The sequence below is a fragment of the Crinia signifera genome, chromosome 3 (assembly GCF_055691185.1).
Source record: "Crinia signifera chromosome 3, ASM5569118v1, whole genome shotgun sequence".
Classification (NCBI taxonomy): Eukaryota; Metazoa; Chordata; class Amphibia; order Anura; family Myobatrachidae; genus Crinia; species Crinia signifera.
The window spans coordinates 238,154,891-238,178,010 of record NC_139219.1 but is presented as its reverse complement, the minus strand read 5'-3'; the positions used below and the strand labels follow the sequence as shown (position 1 = coordinate 238,178,010).

Below are 23,120 nucleotides of genomic sequence, written 5' to 3'. Positions count from 1 at the left end.
AACCATAATCCCACTTTGAGCACTGTGAGGCTTAATGCTGAATGCTGCATTTGACTGACAGATCAAAAAAAAAAAAAAAAAAGTAAGGTATACAATGTATTTTGGCAGTTAAAAGCTGATTGGCTAGTACTTTATCTTTCTATCTTTCTCCAAGGCTTGGTACATCTGTCCCATAGTGTAAGTAAGTACATACCTCCAAACTTTGTCCCTTTGCAAAATGGGACCTGCTGTGCCTCAGGGGCAGCCGGCCTGAAAATGGGGAAGGAGCCACCTGATAGGTGCGCATGGTCCAGTTACATAAACCCTGTTTCAACATTTTGGGGGTGTGGCCAGCTCTGGGTTAGCAGCTGGGCAACTCCCCTCCTTACACTAATAGATTCTGAGTGCATGCAGAGCAGCGGCGATCGCCGGCTCCCTCATCCTGCCCTCCTGCCTGCGAGACACTGCGACTCATGGATGGGACAGCGGAACACTATGCAGTTAGTGGGTCTGTCCTACTGCAATCGGGGCAAGTAACAAAAGTTCATGTACATAAGCAACTATTTTCCTGCATTGACTCCAGTACTAGTATTTTTCTTAATGATGTCAAAACGTCTATAAATAATATTTAGTTGAGAAATTGGCCCTTTGGCGTGTTGGTGTTTATCAGCAGAGCACCCTCAACCAAACATATTCCCACTGCAGAGCCTTGCAGAAGTCAATCAGTTCCGAATACACAAAGGATTTCCCTTTCCATCATTGTCCTTTCATTTCTTTTTCTTAGGAAGCCAGAGCTGAGTACACAATCAGCAATGCAGCAGGAAAAAAAAAATGAATGTATATTACTATTTACCACATTCAAGACCAAACGTGGGGTAGGTGAAAATTAAATTTATTTCCATTGTGGTTTTGCTTACTGTGCTGGTATGTAACTTCTTATTGCATTCAAAGCAACATTCATTTGCAGGAGTTATCACACAAAAGGGATAAAACCAATTACACGGAGGCAAAAGAAAGTTGGCAGCTTTACGGTACTTGCAGCTTGTACTTGGGCTTGTTTGCTTAGTATTCTGCTAGATTGTTCTCTACATTACGAAAAGGTATTAGTGTTTGAATGTAGAAAAAAATATATATTAGTAGTAGAGTGCTTTCCAACGTGTTTAAACAAGAACGCATTGGATTTTCTTATGATGTATGCTGGATACTGCTGAAATACAATTCTTCGTTACCTTGATGTAGTTTTCTCTAGATAACATTTTATTGATTGAGGTAAAATAATAAAGCACAGTCCTTGCAGATCTTACATGCTATGAATATAAATGAACACATCAGCGTTGAGGAGTCAGCGGGGACTTCTGCTTACAAACAGCATAAGCAATTAAAAAATAATCTTGCATCTACTTTTGTGCTTTGTACATTCAATGCAAATACAGTATGCACTACTCCCGAGATCTTGTAATGTCTACCAGATAACTATCATTACAGCAACTTTAGGGCATTTTCTAAATTTACACAATCCCACCCGTAACTCTATGATTTTGGGGTTGTAGGGGGGGATTTGTAATCGGCCCACTGCTCACTCGTCCTACGTCGGGGGGATGCAGCCGCCGCCGAGTCGCTCCATGGGGGGTGGGGGGAAAAGGTGTCGCTGCTGCTCACCTGGCTCCACAAGGGGAGGACCTGCTTCCATGTGCCGCCCTCCAGGCAAATGCATAAAGCTACCTAGTGGCTAGTGGTGGCCCTGGGTGTAGAACATACATTTACATGTATACAAATATAAAATACTAGTGCATTCATGATAATGTACCAGATTAATCATGGCAATGCATGATAGAAAATACACCATGATTCTGTTTTGTATAAATTAGAGATGAGAGGGTCCGGATCTCCGGGATCTGACAGATCAGAATATCGCGATCCGAGTCTGGATCCGAGCCGGCTCGGGAGTTCCCGCCTAAATTACGGACCGAAAACGAGGCAAAACGTCATCATCGCGCTGTCGGATTTTCGCGGGATCTGGATTCTATATAAGACGCACGCGCGCCCCGCCATCTTTACTCCAGCATAGGAGAGGGAAGAGGGTGGTTGTGCTCTGTGCTGTGCAATAATAATAATATATTATTTTGCTGCTGCTCACTCGATTTAGGGTCTGCAGGGGCTGCTGTACACAAGTCCAGTGTACAGGGGCTGCAGTGGCCAGTGTACAAGGGGCTGTGTTCAGTGTGACAGGGCTTGTGTCCAGTGTGACAGGGTCTGTGTCCAGTGTACAGGGGTTGTGTCCAGTGTACAGGGGCTGTGTCCAGTGTACAGGGGCTGTGTACAGGGGCTGTGTCCAGTGAACAGGGGTTGTGTCCAGTGTACAGGAGCTGTGTCCAGTGTCCAGGGGCAGTGGCCAGTGTACAGGGGATGTGTACAGGGGTTGTGTCCAGTGTGACAGGGCCTGTATCCAGTGTGACAGGGCTGTGTCCAGTGTACAGGGGCTGTGTCCAGTGTACAGGGGTTGTGTCCAGTGTACAGGGGCAGTGTCCAGTGTACAGGGGCTGTGTACAGGGGTTGTGTCCAGTGTACAGGGGTAGTGTCCAGTGTACAGGGGTTGTGTCCAGTGTCCAGGGGTTGTGTCCAGTGTCCAGGGGCAGTGTCCAGTGTGACGGCTGTGTCCAGTGTACAGGAGCTGTGTCCCGGGGCGGTGTCCAGAGGCTGTGTCCATTGTCCAGGGGATGTGTCCAGGGGCTGTGTCCAGGGTAACGGGCTGTGTCCATTATCCAGGGGCTGTGTCCAGGGTGACGGACTGTGTACAGTGTCCAGGGGCAAGGTCCAGGGGCAGTGTCCAGTGTGACGGCTGTGTCCAGTGTACAGGAGCTGTGTCCAGAGGCTGTGTCCAATGTCCAGAGGCTGTGTCCAGTGTGACGGCTGTGTCCAGTGTACAGGAGCTGTGTTTAGAGGCTGTGTCCATTGTCCAGGGGCTGTGTCCAGGGTGACGGGCTGTGTCCATTGTCCAGGGGCTGTGTCCAGGGTGACGGGCTGTGTCCAGTGTCCAGGGGCAATGTCCAGGGGCAGTGTCCAGTGTGACGGCTGTGTCCAGTGTACAGAAGCTGTGTCCAGGGGCGGTGTCCAGAGGCTGTGTCCAGTGTGACGGCTGTGTCCAGTGTACAGGAGCTGTGTCCAGAGGCTGTGTCCATTGTCCAGGGGTTGTGTCCAGTGTGACGGCTGTGTCCAGTGTACAGGAGCTGTGTCCAGAGGCTGTGTCCATTGTCCAGGGGCTGTGTTCAGGGTGACGGGCTGTGTCCAGTGTCCAGGGGCAGTGTCCAGGGGCAGTGTCCAGCGTCCAAGGGGCTGTGTCCAGTGTGACAGGCTGTGTCCAGTGTAAAGTAAGAAAAATAAATAAAATAAAAACACATTTTTGGAGGATGATGGAGGAGGAAATAGTGGGAGATCAGCAACCTGATAGAAGTGCTGAAGCTGATACCACCAGTCATGACAAGGCCGATACCTCTTTGTATTATTTGCTCTTTGGAGCATTTCTCTTTTTTTGGGATAGTTTATTAAACTGTTTATTAAACTGCCACCCTGTCTGCCCCTGCAGTGCCGCTCTGCTTCCAAGATGTGCCAGGTTGGAAGTGTAAGGTCCACATGTATGTGATGCCCACTGCTGTCGCTTAGCTACCTCGGTATACCCTTTTGGCCCAACTACAGTAAATGAAAACAATTTTGTAAGCTGTGAAGTGATCAAAATTGACTAGAAATGAGTGGATACTAATGTTATTGAGGTCAATAATACTTTAGGGGCAAAAACAGGCCCAAATTCTGTTATTTTAGCCATTTTTAGCATTTTTTCATAAAAATCCAGATCCAAAACCAAAACCCACAAGGGTGGTTTTGCCAAAACCAATCCAGATCCAAAACACAAAGGGAGATCCAGATCCAAAACCAAAAACCCGAAAAAGTGGCCGCCGCATATCTCTAGTATAAATGTATAATTCAAGTACACAGTCTGGAACCTGACCACTAGAGGAGGAGGCTTCCAGACAGTGGAGACCACCAGGGGTTTACCCTGTACCCCTGTGGGCAAGTATGATCCTGTATATGCCCTCACACTAGCCCCTCTGCTGCTCATACAGTTTCTGTCCAGGCTTGGGCCTGCAAATTATTCAATTCAACGTACAATCGGAAGAGAAAAATTGTTATAGGCAATGTGACTATTCTTCATGTTAATCAGCAATATTGGACTCTGTTCTATGGCACATTGCCTCTTCATTACTATTTTATGTGCCATAGTGACCACCAACTCTCTCCTTATTATTTATTTATTACCAGTTATTTATATAGTTGCACACAGTGGCGTAACTCCCGGAGGCAATGGAGACATTTGCCGCCGGGCGTTAGCCATCAGGGGGGGGGGGGGGGGGCACAGAGAGCAGCTGCAGGCACAAGCAAGACTACCCAGCCGCAGGAAGAAACCCCGGCCGCTGACCCATACTTGACAATGCTCCTGCATCTCCCGTCAAGCCAGTATGTGTCCCGCTGCCCACTTAATCCGCCGGATGTGTGAATGGCAGACTGCGAGTCCTACGCACCGCAGACAGCATAGCTGCACAGCAGAGGCAGCAAACGGCGATATCCCGCCCACGAGTGCAGGGCAGGCAGGAGATGAGACCATCAGACCACAGCATCAGAGGCAGCAAGCAGCGATCTCCAGGCTACGAGTGCAGGGCAGGCAGGAGAGGAGACCACAGCATCAGAAGCAGCAGCGGATCCCTCCTGCTGTCCAGTCCGCACTGACACTTGTAGCTGCTGGAAGACGGGAGAGGGGAGATTGATGAGGGAACTGCTCAAGTGGAGAAGGTCAGAGTGAGCGTCTTTGTAGCTTTTTGTGGTTTAGAGAAAGTCTGGCAGACATCCATCAGTTTGATAATCTCTCTATTTGCTGAAAACAATCCAATGTAATTTCTGCTACAAATGATGTTTTCCTGTCATTAGCTGCTTGGGATAAGTTGTAGGTTACTAATAAAATAGCAGCTACTGTAAAGACATGCACTACACCACATGCCACTAACCCTATATATGTAGCTGTATTGAGAATATGTGATTGAAGTGTTTATCGGTGAGGCTTCTTGGTAGCAGCAGTGATAGTTCTATATGGTAATGCAGCAGGAGGTGCCTTTTACAAGCAGACACCTCCTACTGCAAAAGTGATCTGATCTGCGTCCTAGTACACAGCATCAGATCTCTCTCCCACTATCGGCAGCATACGGGGGGGGCTCCATTATCTATACCACCTCCGGGCGACTCGTATGAACTTACGCCACTGGTTGCACACATATTCTGCAGCACTTTACAGAGAATATTTCAAAATTCACTCCCTGTCCCAGTGGAGCTTACAATCTATATTCCCTACTACATATACACGCACACACATAGACATTCTAGGGTAAATTTGTTGGGAGCCAATTAGCCTACCGGTATATTTTTGGATTGTGGAAGGAGTACCCGGAGGAAACCCGCGCAAGCACGGGGAGAATATACAAACTTTACACTTAGGGCCATGGTGTGAATTGAACCCATGACCTCAGTGCTGTGAGGCAGTAATGCTAACCATTACACCATCCGTACTGCCATTATTTGAAATGAATACCACTTATTACTAATAAGGGGAAAGATGTATTAATATAACAACGAACCAGTCAATCAACTTCTAACTGCCATTATTCAAATATACCAGGCTTAATACATCTGCCCCAAGAAGAGAAATGTTAGATATGTGACAGGGTAGGCTCAATCAGTCTTTTTAGGTGAGTGGTATCTGGTTAATGGTAACTATGTTGCCATTCATTATGATGACATGAGAAGGTCCACATGGTTGTATTTGTAACATTGATCAGGCTGACCTATTCCTTATGTCGACATAGACTATTCAGTATGTCAACACCGATATTATATTAACATTTTCCTGATTTTGTCCTTAACCCTAATGGCAACCCTACCCTGTGCTTTGACTGCAACCTTAAACATAGCCAATAAATGAAGAATTCTAATCCACAATCATCTGTAAGAAGCCAGAGACCCTGTTAAATGAGATCACACATGTAAACAATAGGCCAGCTTAGTTTTTCCATACAGTGAAGATGCTTTGCAAGGCAGCAAGCCTGAATGCCCACGAAACCCCCTCCCAGGCAATTTGCAATTAGTTTGCAAACTTATTTGCAGATAAAGTACCCCCTATCCAGGCTACAATTTCCACAGTGCCATCAAAGGAGCATCAAACTGCCGAGCCTGCCAATGTAAGCCACCTGTCTTCATGGATCAGCTTTGACCAAATGAATGTAAAAGACATTGCAGAAATTACCTGAATATTGAGTTCCACTCTGTGATCCTGACTCTTTTCCTCCAATCTTCTAATAAGGTATATTACCATACTTAGCACTGTATTTACAAAATTCGTTCCAACCTTTTTGCAGATGGGAATTTTTCCTGAAACACTGAAGTAAGCAATTGTTAGAACTCTCCTTAAAAAAACTAATTTAGATCCTGCATGACCAACTGCACAATGGTATCAAACCTTCCTTATCTAGAAACGGTTATTAGGAAAGTGCTTGCAACTCATCTGTAAACTGTCTGACAACCCATGATACTGTATTTATGATTCATTCCAATCAGGATTCAGGAAAATGCAAAGCAATGAAACTGCCCTGGTGTGTATTAAATGTTCTCTGATGACAAGAGACAGGTGACTATTCAATTGTATTCCTACTGGATCTCTGCAGTATTTCATACCATGGACCATGGGTTTATGATTAAGCACCTGATCATGTTCTATTGACTTGAGGACACAGTCCTTGGCAGGTTCAAATAATTTCTCACTGGCATGTCACATACAGTTTGTCTGAAGTATGCTGGACATCACCAGTGCTACTGCCATGTGCCGATCACAAGGATCTATACCTTTCCACATGCCTTTTGCATTATACATGAGACCACTGGAGGGTGGCGTGGACCCAGGGTGGTGGCGTGGATCCAAAGTGGTGGTGCACAAAGATTCTTATGTAAATTCCATAGCATAAGCGGTGGCGGCAAAGAAAGCATTAACCATAGACAACATTTCATATTCCTCTGTTTATGTAGGAAACACTTGTGTGCAATGAGTTAATATTGTTATACAGAACTCTGTATATTATTAGTAAATTCTACTGCAATGTTTGGGTAGAAAGAAAATAGGGGATAGACATTTAGTCACCTTGACTGCTCAGAAAATTGAACCCAGAGGCTGTTTACTGCTTGCCACAAGTACTATCCATTATAAATAAATTATACTGGCCTTATTCTCCAACTCCTCCAGTATTAGTTCTGGCTGTCTGGGAGATTTCTGTTATCACTTTCAGGACAACTTATGGTATTTTTGACTAAATCTAAGTACTAAGAAAAACCAGCAAGTTAACGTTAAAATACTGTAGAGCTAGCAAACTGCTGGAGTTCTTTAACTAACGCCCCTGCTATAATTATGTGTCTAGCACATACCGTACAATTTATAAAAATCAATGAAATATTAATAACTTAATAGAAATGAATGAAATTATGTAACCAAGGCAGCACAAAGTTATTTCATTTTTTTTTCCGCTTACTTATTTGGAGCCTGATTTCCAAACACACTCTCTCTCCTACTGCTTTTTTATTATATACTGTACAGTAGTTTCAGATAATTACAATCCCTAAAGGATAGCTGTGCCAACATGTAATCAATGAATTGTTCCCGTTGTAGGAATACCAAAGATTGTATTTTGTACTATATGTGACACAGTTGCAGGGGTCAAGGTCTTCAGTGAATGTTTTGTACAAATGTTTTCTTCACTTTTGATTTACAAACACTTCATTTACATGTACACACACTGTATACATAAATTCTTATTTTGTGAAAAGCAAGAGAAGTTGGGCTTAGGAAGACAAATATTTTTAGTCCATGGAAATCCTAGTACATATATAAGTGAAACACTCTAAAGGTGTGTCCACAGGGGACGATCCGGCGGCCACCAATGTTGATTCTATATCAGCCAATTTAATAATGTATCTTAATAAACACAGGTAGAACCCATAGACGGGCAATGGAATGGCAATGAGTCATATACTTAAAACATGCAGATGGTAGTATGTGGAATCCTCAGTGCCACTCAAAACATAGAATGAAAATCACACATAAGAGTCGAAAGAGGAGTAAACAGATTTTTATAAAATTTGGCAATGTTTTACCAAATTTGGCATTGTTCTTTGTATACATGTCTTTGAGTAAAGGAGTCATTTACTAAGTTAGTAAATTGAGTGAAATTAGGGCCTACGCTCCAACCGCAATCTAGAAATATACACATTAGCAAGCGCACAAATATTAGTAATATATAGTATTGCATCTCCCGTTTATTCAGCAACTCAAATTCAGCAGCTCCAATAATACACATTTTAGGAATAAGTATTGATAAAGGTACTCCAGTGGCTACCAAAGCAGATTTAACCTGAGACCAAAATGACTATAAGATGGGGCAAGCCCATATGAGATGCCAGAAAGTATCAGTGACATTTGGGGCAGACATCCGATTTCCTATCTCCAAATTTAACCAACCGTACTGGTCATATAGGTTGTGTGCAAAATAAAGAATTGTACCTGTTGAAACCATACAGATTTAGTAGCGACTCGTGGAGTGTCCCTCGCTAAGTCCCACTGTTCATCACTCATAGGTCCCACCTCTCCCTCCCACACCTCTTGTTGGGAAGTCAAGGAATCTATATGACAGAGTCAAGATGATGGAGCAGAGTCTTTAATTCAGGGAACCAACCCGAGCACCAGAGGGGAGTGTCCAGGTGAATAGCGTCAAATTTAACCAAAACAAGCAAGACCTGCCAAATCTTAGCAGCCTGTACAACTGTTGGAGGAAAGTGACAAAAGGTGTTCCCACTCATTAAAAGCTGTAATGGAGAACGCCCTGGGGATATAAAATTAAGAAAGGCTACATGTAAAGACTCAACACTATCATCCTGCAACCAGAGCCTGTTATGTGACAACTGAGTAGCAAAGTAGTAGAGCTGCAGATTAGGGAGTACAAGGCCATCTTGTTCTGGTAAGAACATCAAAAAGGATTCTACAGTAGGTCTCTTATTAGCCCAGATCAAAGATAACAAGACACTGTTAATTTTCCTAAATAGGGAAGGAGGAATATATACCGGGGATTGTAAAAAAATATAAAAAACGTTGGGATTGACTATCATTTTCACAAGACTAACCCTACTCGATACTGTGAGCGAAAGCTTACTCTACAATCTGGCTTTGCTAGTGATGTGCTGAAGATCGGGTGAAGATTAAGAGATACAAAGTCACTGGAAGCGTTAGTGATAGTTCCCTAAATATTTAAATGTAGTAGTCCATTGTAATAATAGAGACAACAACTGAACAGCAGGAAGAGACCCAATTAACGGCATGATAAAGGATTTAGACCAATATATGAGAAGGTCAGAGAACCTTAAAAACAAATGACTCATCACCAACAACAGAACAGGCATGGCTATAGTATAATCCTGTAAAAATAACAAGAGATCATCCACATACAAAGCAACCATATCCATTTGGGAGCCAATCTGAAGCCCCTTTATATCCAAATTAGATCTAATAATACAAGCCAACGACTCTATGGCCAAAGCAAAGAGGAGAGGTGAGAGAGGGCACCCCTGTCTAGTACCCCTAGTCAGTAAAATCGAGAAGAGACATACCCATTTACAGAGACCCTAGCAGTTGGATGTTGATACATCAATTTAAGCCAATTTAAGAAAACTGGTCCAATCCCCAAACTCCACATGACGTCAAAAAGGTACCTCCTATCCACAAAAGCTTTGGTAGCATCTAGAGACACTATAACTGAGTTAGAAGTATTGTCATGTGGGGCCTGGAGATGGGTATACATCCAGTGCATATTATTAGTAGACATTGCCCAGCCTAAAACCAGACTGATCTGGATGTACTATAGTAGCAACGACAGAATTAAGTCTAACAGGCAGAATATTTGCCAGTATCTTGGCATCAGTGGGAATTAAAGAAATTGGTCTGTAGGAATCAGGAAGTAATGGAACCTTTGGGGAGGACAATAATAAAAACCTCTGACATCGAATCAGGAAAGATATTTGACATAAATAATTCTGAATATAGAGAATGCAACCGAGGTGCAAAAATGTTAATGAGTTTTTTGTATAATTAAATGGGTATGCCATCATTGCCAGGAGCCTTGCCACCAGTAAAAGGAACCAATAGCTGTCGTTACCTCCTCCAAAGTTATAGAAGCATCCAAACTAGCAGCAGCCTCAGGGGTAAGCCTAGAGAGAGAGAGCAAAATAATCCACATACTGTATAAAATCATCTAAAGAACAATGCAAAGGAGATTTATATATATCTTCATAGAAGGATAAAAATATTTTAGCAATAGCTGGGGTATAAGTCGCTATATTTCCCACAGAATCAGCCAATTGGGTGATAGTGAGCTAGAAAGCTACCAGGTCTATCAGCATGCATATATAAGTTATTGAATCTAAACAATAGACTACAGGCATTTTTTATCAGCCAAGTGAGCCAACCATGCACTTTAAGCCACTAGCCACCCGGCCTTTATTAAATTCTCAGTCTCCAATTTATTTTTTTATTTTTTTTATCTTCTTTATTGTTTTTTTTATGACATATACAAAAAACAAAGATCAACATAGACCTTAACACTTCTTCATCTTAATATTTACAGTTGACAATTACAAACTAGACATATTAAAAGCATCCAGACATCCTTCTCCTTAGTCGTTTTCTTAGTTTTATTATTTATCGTGGTTAACGTGAACAGTACCCTTTTAGGTTCTATAGGATATTCGTCCATTTTATTTATTTATTTATTTATTTTTTATTATTTTTTTTTTTTCCAAATCCCATCAGTCATCTATCCCAAACAGATTCATTCTACCCGGCTTCTAATAGCCTAATTACCTTAGCCTTCCTTATTTACTTTATTTAGTGCATAGTGAAATCTCCAATTTATTTTCAGTGTTCCTAAAAAGCCATTTGAGATCAGCAATACGTTTAATAAGTGTAACCCTGCATATAAGCCTCAAACGAATCCCACACACTCGCAACAGATGTAGAACTCACATTATCAGAGAAACCCTCCCATAAACTCTCCAAGTCAGAGTTAGCCTTCAATTGAAGTAGCCATGATGTATGAAGCTTCCAATATGACTGACCCCTCTGGTTCTCGACCGACACAGTCATCAATTAAGGACAATGGTCTCATAATGCACGTCAGTTATTCAAAGGAGAGCAGGGGAGACAAATGTTAAGTCAATTGTTGAGAATGAGCCATGTGCCATGTGTAAAACAGGAAAAGTGTTGTACTATAGGATGATGGGATCTCTATATATCAATCCAGCCCAATCTGTCAATAAAGCTAGCAAACCTAGACAAGGTGCTATGTGATAAAGTTATATGGGCGGGATTCCAATTTTCCAAATTCAAATCCGTGAGATTATTAAAGTCACCCACACAAATTACAGGGGTACGAGGAGGGGAAGCAATACAAGGAGCAACTTTTTTAAAGAATATCATAAGAGAATGGGGGAGGGACATACACTGCCAAAATAAAATAGGGCCGGGAGTATAGTCTGCATTCCAAAAAAATGAACTGTCCATAAGGGTCAGACTTAATAGTCTGTTTAATGAAAATAGACACCCCCCTTGAGTAAGAAGAGTGAGTCTCATGATACCCCCCCCCCAATCCAGGTTTTACAGAGGGATAAGACCTTATTACCCTTCTAAATATGTTTCTGATAAACAAACCACATCAGAGTCATATTTTTAACAAGTTTCAAAACCAAAGAGAGTTTCACTTGATCATTAAGGTCCCTAACATTCCACACCAAAACCTTCAAAGAAGACATGAGTATTGCAATTGGACATACATATTCAGAAGAGCAGCTAAATAGGGACCAGCCTCCAGCAGCAGCAGCAAAACCACCACCCCAGATTCAAGCACAGTGAAAAGTATACCAGCAATATATAAATAATAGCTAACCAGCGCACACACTGGAAAACACACACACACACTGGAGACAAAACATAAACATATCACACTTAAAACCCATTACCCCCCCACCCCGTGTAACAGTAGAATACTTAATTCCTAAACAGAAACAAACTTACTCTAACACTCTAAATACTTACTAAAATTAGTATATAGGGCAATGCATATATTAAAACCACCAAGATAAGATGGCCCAAACACATGAATTAGTTCGCAAACCTGCAATATTAATTCAACAAGAGTGGGGGTGGACACACACAAAATAACATTAGTAGTCACATCAAGTGTTGCATAAACAGCCTCTGGAATGGCAATAATCTGAAGGAAACATATCAATCCATAGCCATTTGATGACTGTCTGGGGCATAGCCATCTAGCCAGACCGTCCGTCTTTAGGATGGCTGAAGAACTTGGAGTCTCCGTCCATGATCACGCAAAGTTTGGATGGAAATATCATGGAGTAGGATAAATTAAGATCATGGAGCCCGCACTTAATAGGCAGGAATTGTGCTCTGTCTTTTTGGACATCTGCGGCAAAGTCTGGAAAAGCAGATATTCTCACTCCATTGCAAGAGAAGACCTTTAGTGAGACCCAGCCGAAGTACCACATCCCTGTCCTTATAATGCAAAAATTTGGCAATACATGTGGGTAGTGAAAGAATCTTTACCATACACCTCCAGATTCCACATCTCCAGTAAGTGGTCAGGTTAATTGTGCTCCACCTTCTCGGGCAGGCTGACAAAACTAACATTATTTCTGCCTAGTCCCTCCCTGTGATGCACAATTAAACAGATGTGAATGTTTTGCTTTGCAGCTAAGCTCTTGCTTCTTAAGGGTAGAACCCTGTCTGCACAGCCTTGCTGTGAAGGCAGTTGGTTGACCACCGTATTTTCGGTTGCAGAAGCTGTGTGGGACATCATGCAGCTGCTGTGCCACAACCAATCATCTGCTCACTTCCCAGGGTGTTAAACTAGATCCTGCAAAGACATGTACCATATAGAAAATGCCAACAACCTTGAGACAACATCAGCCTTCTACAATTTCAAAGTTCCTGTCTCAGTACATTGAACTCACTGCTCTTTTTCATTAACTGCGGCAGCAGGATGCTTGTAGTGCTTGGACATCCATCATGACTATTGGTTCCTGTCGGAAGTTGATCTGCAGCCATGTCCTCAATTTCTTTGGCATGCATCTTCCAGTATTGCTTTCAGCTAATGCCTCCCAGCCTGGCTTTAGTGCTGCCTCTATGCAACATGACAAACATGTTGATTTTGTTTCCATAGCTGTTACATAGGCTGATTTCAGGTATGCAAATATCATAAAAGAGGTCTTGATGTTTGATAGATGTTTTATGATTTTCTCTATGTACACTCTGCCATTGTGGAGACTGAACATCAACCCTTCATAACTATTCTGCGAAAGGATTTACACTCCGCTACTGCCAGAATTCAATGTTTCATGTTTAAACCTTAATGCTACCACCTGGATGTGGTGTACAGTTGAGGTTGTGACCTTGATGTTGCTTATGTCCTCTCTTGCTCCTTCATTCCTGATCCCTGTGCATCTGATGATGAGGATAATCTGGATGTGATGGAGATGGACCTTATTCTCCTTCAGAATACTCAATGAGCTCCATGAGACCACCTTCAATGAAGCTCTTAATTGGCTGGTCTTCCTGCTTTCTTATCGCAAGAGCTGCCCTGTGCAATATTAATCGCATATGCTAGAGCATATACGATTAGTATTATTGCGGTAGTCAGCAGAGGGGGCGGTAAGGGGTGGTGGATGCATCAAACCCTAAGTGTGCACTACATGTCACAGTTGGTTGAGTACACAACTAAGAACAGAATAGCAGGTGCACCATACACCATTTGAAGTTTTATATATATATAATATATGAGGTTCTTGGCATAGTATTGGCCAATAGTCTGAGCCTGCCCACCACTCGTCAAGGTGGCCTCGTTAGACAGGTCCCTAACATTATAGGGGCATCCGCAAAGTGCCCCATCCAGGGCACTACACAAATATATTATTAGTAGCTAGGGTGTGCAGTCCAGGCCCCCCTTCCTGAGTACACAACTACCCTGACCAGGGCCCGATTAAAGGTTAGAGATACCCTAGGCTAATCCACATGTAGCTCCCCTTGTAATGCTGTCAAAAACACATGTATGAGCGCTCAGGTTCTCCCCATTCATACGCCAGTAACAAGGGTTATACAACTGGCTTATAGGATCTAATGCTTGAGGTGTGGGAAGAAGGTTGTGGATTTAGGCTGCCTAGCAGGTATTGTAGAACATTGTACATAGGCCCTCATTCTGGTTGGCTCGCAAAGCAGCAGTTTTTTGCTGCTTTGCAAGCCAAATAATGCTGTTTGCCACGCGCAGGTACGCTCACCCCCTACTGCCCGCTGAATGTCCCCACATGCCCGAAAATGGATGTTTTACATAGACATCCATTTGCAGCCTTGTGTTGGGACCCGAAATCATTCAATGGTCACCACCCATCAAATGATTTCTGTAGCGCTCGCTAATCTAAGTCACTCTCTGTTGACTTACATTAGCGGTGCCCTGCTCCATGAACAGGTTGGGCAGCTGACATCCAGTGATGTAAGATGCCCGCCCACAGAAATCAGGAAGCCGCCCCTGTTCGGATGGGGATGGCCAAAATGTTCCATATGCGAATGCCCCCTGCTGCGAGTCTCCGAGGGCACCTGCAGTAAAGCCCTGCACATACGCATATTCGCATATGCACAGATCTACAACATGTAAAGTAGAATATCTGTTTTGTTAATATTGATCTTTGTTCTGTATACTAATTAGTAAAACATACCCAATCCTAAGTCCTGCCCCTACTTCTCTTCTGTCTTCTCTTCTAAGGGCCAGATGTATCAAGCTTCAAAAAGTAAAAAAGTGGAGAGTGATAAATCAGTGCCAATCAGCTCCTAAGTTTTATATTACAGGCCGAGTTTGAAAAATGGCAGTAAAGAGCTGGTTGGCTGGTTGTTTATCACTCTCCATGTTATCACTTTTTTAAGTTTGATACATCTGACTATTTAAAAATCGAATAAAAATATTTTCGGTACTTGTTTCCTAGAACGGCGCCCACTAAGCAATTTGCTTAGTGGGCTATTCTGCGTAGGAAAATCGCATCGCATCGCATGGGCCATTTTAGGGCCAAGCGATGTGCGTTGCGATGCGATTTTCCTATGTAATTTATTCACTGCTCTCTCAGCCTCGGGCCATCGCATCGCATCTGCCGCAAAATCGCATGCGATCACATGCGATTTTATAGGGTGTGCGATGCCATGACATTAGGTATACAATAATATGATTGTATGTCTCCAAAATAGGTTTAATGCACCCCCCCCCCCACTATCCACGAGGGGCTCGCTGCGCTCGCCACGCTTCAGGGTTGCGGAACGCATCCTCCAACTTTTTCATTACCCCGCTCTCCACGCTTCGGGCTCAGTGGCTCGATGCGCTCGCCACACTAAATAGATTCAGCTCCACGCCGACGTGGATAGTGGGGGGATGAAAAGGTCGGAGGACACGTTCCGCCGCCGCTCGCCACACTTCGGAGTGGCGTGGATAGTGGGGGGGGGGGGGGGGGCTTAAACCTATTTTTGGGACATACAATCATATTATTGTATACCTAATGTCATGGCATCGCACACCCTATAAAATCGCATGCGATCGCATGCGATTTTGTGGGACATGCGATGCAATGCGATGCAATATAGTGGGGTACAATGAGGATAGAAAAAATTACATTAAAAAATCGCATCACATCACATGATGTTATAATGGCCCATTTTTCCTACGGTGCCGTACGTAGGAAATCTGGGCGTCGTGCTAGGAAACAAGTACCATATTTTCTGCAAAAAAATTAGATGGCATTTATGCTACTAGCATTTTGTCCCCATGACTGGGATTTTCTCCTCTCTCCCCCAAACTCTCCATTTCTGTGTTTCCATGCAATCTATTTCCCATGTTTTTCTCCCTTCCTTCTATCTCTCTTTTTCTATTTGACACTTTGTTTCTTCCCATTTTGTATTTTAAACTCACAGCTTTCTTCCCAGTTACACTTTCTATATAAGCTGTGCCCCTTTCTCTCCACCCATGTCACACTCCAACTCTCTGAGACCATCTACTCCTCAATCTCTCAGGACCTTCCTCCTAAATTGGGTAGCCACTGGTCTTCCTTAATAATTTCATCTGCCGATCATACTGTGAATTGAGGGGTGTGGTATAACACACCGACAGTCTGGATTCCGACATTCATTAGCCCGACGTCGGAATCCCGACTGCACAGTGGGGGGAGCGCAACAAAGCCCCTTGTGGGCTTGCTGCGCTCGCCACGCTGTGCTAACCACGCTGCGGGCGCAGTGGCTCACCTATTTTATTCTCCCTGGACCCCCGCAAGGGAGCAGTCGGGATTCCAACTTCGAGCTAATAACTATCAGAATCCCGACTGTCGGTGAGTCATCTGGCATCCGAATGGAGGACCTGATGTGCTGAAAACACACTCACTGACCAACTAGGTCCAGCCTGCATGTGTGTCTGCAGCAATTTACTTTACACTTAGGGGAACATTTACTGAGATTGGAGTTCTATTTAAGATGGGATGTTGCCCATAACAACCAATCAGATTCTATTATCTTCTAGAAGGTGCTAAATAAATAATAAGAGGAATCTGATTGGTTGGACAACATCCCATCTACAATAGAACTCCTATCCCAGTAAATTTAGCCCTAAGTTTGCTGCTGGTAAATCATGGTACAAGTGTACACAGGGTAGAGTATTTTAGCTTTTTAGATAAAAACATGCTGACATACTATTTGATCAGTAGCCAATTTTGTTATATTTCAACACTCAAGTTTTCAGGTCACGTTATGTGGATTTCTGTCAGTGGAAGCAGATGGGCTAATTACTGGCCCAGCAAATAGATTTACTCCCCTGTGCATGATTAAAAAACCCAATAAAGCATGGCCTGTTGGTGGCACTTGAAGCAGTACCTTGAGTACCACTGATACTGTACATATTATTATCCAACAGTGACATAAACAGGACATAAAGAGAATAACATTCACATAAGTCACCACAAGATGGCAGTATAACACCAGTCATTACTCTATTGAAACATAATATGTATAAACGCTGCTAGTTTAAGTTTAATTTGTCATAGTTTCACCTAATGAAATAAAGATCATTTGTATGTATTCTGCAGACTTGGTAATGAGATTTGTTTTATTTTCATAAGCAGCCAGTGCGAGCTAAATTGCATTGGGTTATTTCACATTACTGCCATTACATGGTAAATGAATGTAAGTGTAAAGTGCACAGCCTACTGTAAATATGTTTATCACTAGAAATATTATTCAGCATGTTTACAAAAGATAATCAGGTGATTTTCAAGCTAGATTGCATGAGTAAATAATATCTGACATCAATTTGCTCATAGAATGCCTCTTCCGAATGCCCTACAGTGAGATTATACTTTCTTTACTACATTTGAAAGTTCTGCAAGAGTACAATCTACAGTTATGGGATGCCAGGGCTTGCTGGGACCAGTAGTACAAAAGCAGAAAAATATGCAGGTATCTAACCATTTTAGGACCCCAAAACCACCAACAGAAGGGTGCTGGGAGGAGTACTGGTACTCTGAGCACTTTTGCTTCACATCACTGTATTTAATTGCCAGTGATTGTCATCACGATGCACATAACATGCTATGTCAAACAGATTGTAAGATCCATTCAAATCTGTATAATCACATAATTGCTATTTTTATTAATTCATTTTGGATGTAAATGTGTTCAAACTCTGCATTAGTCCCATAGTGTACAATATGAATAGAAAGTGACTGTGTTCCAAGCTGCAGTTCCGCAGTGGGCAGTCCCGGAAAATTTCCGGCCATGCCACAAATCTACAGGTGTGTGCCAGTGGTGCCTGCAGGTGTGCACCACTGGCGCATCACCTCACCAGTGGCCCCCACTAGGCCACTCCCTCCCCACCTCCACTGTTGTGCCCCCCCCTCACCTTCGCTCTGGAGATCGTACGCTGCAGCTCCCCTGCCGCCGCCATTACTTCAGGAGAGACGGCGGCAGGCTCGGGGACTGGGGATCGCTCGGGTGTTTGGGCACCCGAGTCCTCACAAGCTGCCCCAAACATCCCCGAGCCAGTCAGTGTGCTACTATGATCGGCAGCGGTCACAGCGGAAGGGGATGTCCGCTGAAGACCGCAGGAGCGTAAGGGCTGGGGGGGTCACAGGAGGGGAGGGAAGTGCTGGGACTCATCTACCCCATCAGTGGACAGTTTTTCTGGGACAGGAAAAACCTGTCCTATTTAGGTTCTCCCAGAAAACCCACAACTGAAGGGGTTAAAGGGTTTCTGTTCCTGAGCGCAGCAAAGAACACTTAACAGCCTGGTTCCAGTGCTAGAGCAAAGGCTTCGGCTGAAACAAAACCACCTTTGGCTGTGTTTGTATATGGTATTTCACACTTCACTGACATTGTACTAATATAAATCATCAGTCACATGGCAATTGTTTATACAGATCACCACATAAGAGTGCATGACATTATTATTACTTTGTTTTTTAAATAGTAGAAATATATACATCATTGTACTTTCCTATCTTGTAAGTTATCTTTTTAGTCCTCCCTAGATCTATTACCCATCAGTGGCAGCAATGTGGGGCGCTCCATTTTATTTTAATTTAGCAATGGACCCTCTCTCCAGAACATTGACATTGCTAACACTGCAATCTACATCTCTGGCCAGACCACACCAGAGAGGCTAGTGTTCTCCTCTCAAACACATTGCTCCGCTATAATACTTCCTGCTTTGCCTCATTAACGAGGCGAAGCAGGAATGGAGCTTACCTGCCAAAGCGGGGAAGTGCAACCCCCCCTCCTCTCTGGCGATGTTACCTCCTGGAGTTAACGCACCAGTTTACACTGATATGCTGTCTCCTTCCCTCTGGCCGGCTGTACTGGGCATGCACGGGATCTCGCTACTCATGTGAGATCTCCAGCGCGCCCAGAGCCTGCAGCAGGGACAGCACTGACCCTGCTGTGGAGATAGGGCTTCGCCAGCGCTGCTGGTCGTTTATACATCCGCCCTGCATATCGGCCTGCTATCATTTAGATAGCAGCACCGATATGGACAGGGGAGCCTAGCGCCCCTGTCATTTACCGCACACCGGCTCATACATGGGGAAAAGCGGGATCAGTGCACATAACGTGCGCTGATACCTCTTCTCCCCCATATCGACCTTCTATACATAAGCCCCATTGGTAGAAATTCCTGAGGAGCACTGGGAGGTAACTGAGGGATGGCGATAAAGGCACACAGAGATGTTGCGCTATATGGGTGTTTGACTGCATATCTTGGCATACCCTCCAACATGACCCATTCCATTAGGTACAAAATGCTCTGTTTATGGACTTCCCTGCCAGTGGTAGTTACAGAGGTTGGACTCCAGCACAGTCCAAAATTCAAAGAGGGTGGTCACATCAACTGCCAGTGAGTCCAGGACAGAGATGTTTGGGGTGGCAGTAGGTGTGGCTCCCCTTTTTGAATATTGGCCTGTGCTGTAGGCTCACATCTGTAACTGCCACTGGCAGGGAAGTCCAGGAACAGAGCATTTTGTACCTAATGGAATGGGTCATGTTGGAGAGTATGTCTTGGGTGTGTCAGTGAAAGAGGTTGCCTACAAAGATGCTGAAGTGCTCACATTTGAGGCCAAACTCGGATAGAGTAACTACACCTACCATAGGGCTGGTTTAGATGATCCGGTCAATGGTATCTCTACATCCACAGGTTCTGACAGTGGACATCTCACACCTTGCACTTTCAGACATATGGATCTACACCACGGATGGACTTTGTAAAGGCATCATCAAAAAGACGCAGAGGTGACTGCAGCAAAACTCTGTTCCTTTTTCATAACATCCTCCATTTGTGGCTGGCAACTGCTGTGAACTGCAATCTGATAAGATCTGTTGATATGTGACATTTAAATGAGCTTTTAGTGCCAAGTGTTAAAAAGACAGGAAATAAAATCTTACAAAACACTTATGGGTTGTGAGCAGCATGTCTCCATCTGGTTCACATCAAAGAATGGGGAAAAAAAACACTTTTGTGCAAATAGGAAAATAGTCAGTTGCAATTGATTAGAAAACCAATTTCATTTAGAATAGAGAAACATAAGGTCACGTTTCAAAGTGGGGAAATAAAATCTGTTTTTTTGGGTGTAGAGAGTGCAAATATACAATATATTATATTGAAACCACTTCTTGTGTGCCCTTAAGCCCATGGCAGCATGACAGTTACACAGCTAAATAGGACAGTCCGACCCTCGCTGATTCCCACCACCGTTTTTACACGCATATTATTGTGCAATTTACATTTCAAATGATTCTGCTTTTGGGTCTATTGGAATGTCTTTTCAGAACCAAAGATTTTAGTGGAATGACCCGACAAAGAAAATAATGTCTTAAATATATGCATTCCTTATCCTCTGTGACTAGTGATTCACTGTGGTCTGTAGCTTTGGGCAAGTCTCAGTAATACAATATGCATTGCTGCACTTCTTACATGAATCAAACATATCACATCCCTAACCATGCTGCTATAGCCTTCTGTTGAAAGTTCTGTATTTATTAATCACTGCTATTAATATTGATGGGTTAGAAAAGGATAAATCAGAGATATTAGCAGCCACTAAATATAGAACAAGTTACACTTCACTTCTCATATAATACGGTATCTTTAGATTGATGGGGTGTCTATATTAGAGATGTGCAGGCTTGGATTCCTCAGATCCGAGCCCGCACGAACGGTAGCAATCTGAACAGCACTCTGAGCTTTCCGCCTGACTCGGATCTGGGCACGCGGGAAAAATGTCATTTCCCAGTGCCGGATTCTCGCAAGATCCGGACCGCTATATAAATAGCGAGCGTCCGGCGCCATTTGTCACTCGTGAGTTAGGAGGGTTAGGGATAGGAATGTGCTTAGTACTGTGCGGATCTTTGTTAGGTTAAGTAGGTTAGGGACTGGGGGCCAGATTCTCTGAACTTCAAAAGTGATAAAATGGAGAGTGATAAACAGCCAGCCATTCAGCTCCTACCTGCCATGTCACAGACTGTGTTTGAAAAATGTCAGGCAGGAGCTGATTGGTCGGCTGTTTATCACTCTCTATTTTATCACTTTTGAAGCTTAGAGAATCTGGCCCCCTAGCTGTGGTTTTTTTTGCTGCTGGGGCAACTGCCAGTGACTAGTAATGCCACTGTCTGCTCTGCTCTCTGGTGGTGTGTGCTCTGCACTGCCAGTGGCTGACTGCCAGCCCAGTCAGAGCCTAGTACCTCTACCTGGCCACTTCAATCAGACATGTGTATATGACTGTGCAGTGTGCACTGTTGTTAAACTTATTAACCACTTGTATACCAGTCTGCTTGTGCTTCTGCTGTATAATACCTCCCTGCTGATGTATTTTTTTTTACAGCCTTATATAACTAGTAAACATATTCTATGCTGGTGCATCTACTGTACTGAGTCTGACATATAAAAAAAATATTAATACATTTACAGTGTACTGGTGAATCTACTTAATAAAATAATATCTCTGCTGGTGTATATTAATTATATTGATATATATATATATATATATATATATATATATATATATATATATATATATATATAGGTGGATAGGAGGCCCGGCACTCGATGTTTCTCCTTCAGAGTAGACTCCGAAAGAGGGACTCTGGATCGGATCATGATCCGATCCAGTGGAAAATCAACTCTTATCGATTTTCGAGGTCACTCCGATTAAAAGAACATTTTGGACAATCCCAGTCGGTGGTGAGTGATAACGTTATTCCTAATCAATTGCTAAAATTGAAAAAGACATCAACTTTTGATCCCCAGGCTATGTCGGCGTCTGTAAAGACATTTACAAGACTGGTGTCCGAGGCACCTGATATTTGTCCAAAAGACATTCCCCGTAATTTCAATTTATCAAAGGATGAGATGTTGGCATTGAAAAATCTCAGTAAACGCACAGATATTGTTGTGCGATCGGCTGACAAAGGCGGAGCCGTGGTGGTGCAGTCCACCTCGGCTTATGCTAATGAATGTCGATGCCAACTTGCAGATGAAAATGTATATGCCTTGTTAGATCATGATCCCACTGCAATGTTTAAGTTGGAATTAGATGATGTCTTAATAACTGCTTATAATGATGGCACTATTTCGGGTGATTTATTAAATATTTTGAGTGTACAGTACCCTGTGGTCCCGCTATTTTATACCTTGCCTAAGGTACACAAGAGATTGAATGATCCCCCTGGTAGACCTATCATATCTGCCAGGGGGTCATTGTTCCATCCAGTCTCTGTGTACCTGGACAGCTTCCTCAACCCGTGTATACAAGCTACCACCAGCTATCTGAAAGATACCAATGATTTACTAACACGTCTAATGGCCCTTCCTGAGGCCAATTCAGATCTTATTTTGTGTACAGCTGATGTGGTGGGGTTGTATACCTGTATCCCCCATCAAGCGGGCATGCAGGCGGTGTGCAGCCTCATCACAGATAACCCATTATACACTGGGCCCAATGTCTCCTTTTTTATGAAACTGTTACAGCTGGTACTCACTAAAAATTACTTCTATTACAACGACCAATACTATTTACAGTTACTTGGGGTAGCGATGGGGTCCTCAGTGGCCCCATCGTATGCTAATGCTTTTATGTGGTCATTAGAAACACACCTGTTTGCCCCTTTAATTGATACTGGACATATGTTATTGTCAGTACGCTTTATTGACGATTTATTATTTTTATGGTCTGGTGAGGAGTGTGAGTTGCTGGACACACTCTCTGCCCATAATTCTGGACAACACCCTGTAAAATTCACTTTCATCACCAGCCACGAAATGGTATCGTTTTTGGATGTATGTATTCGATCTAGACAAGGTATAATATCTACAGGGTTGCATATTAAGGAAACTGACCGCAATTCCCTGTTGTTCCACAGTAGCTGCCACCCC

At 43.3% G+C, this 23,120-nt stretch overlaps 1 long non-coding RNA gene across 1 annotated transcript in view; it reads left to right on the top strand.

Annotated features, from left to right (window-relative positions):
* The window catches only part of LOC146062683 (uncharacterized), a 181,697-nt gene that overhangs the window by 62,962 nt on the left and 95,615 nt on the right, over nt 1-23,120 (top strand). The window contains exon 3 of the long non-coding RNA XR_014471462.1: nt 764-854. This is a non-coding gene — a long non-coding RNA (uncharacterized LOC146062683). The remainder of the gene's footprint in view (nt 1-763; nt 855-23,120) is intronic.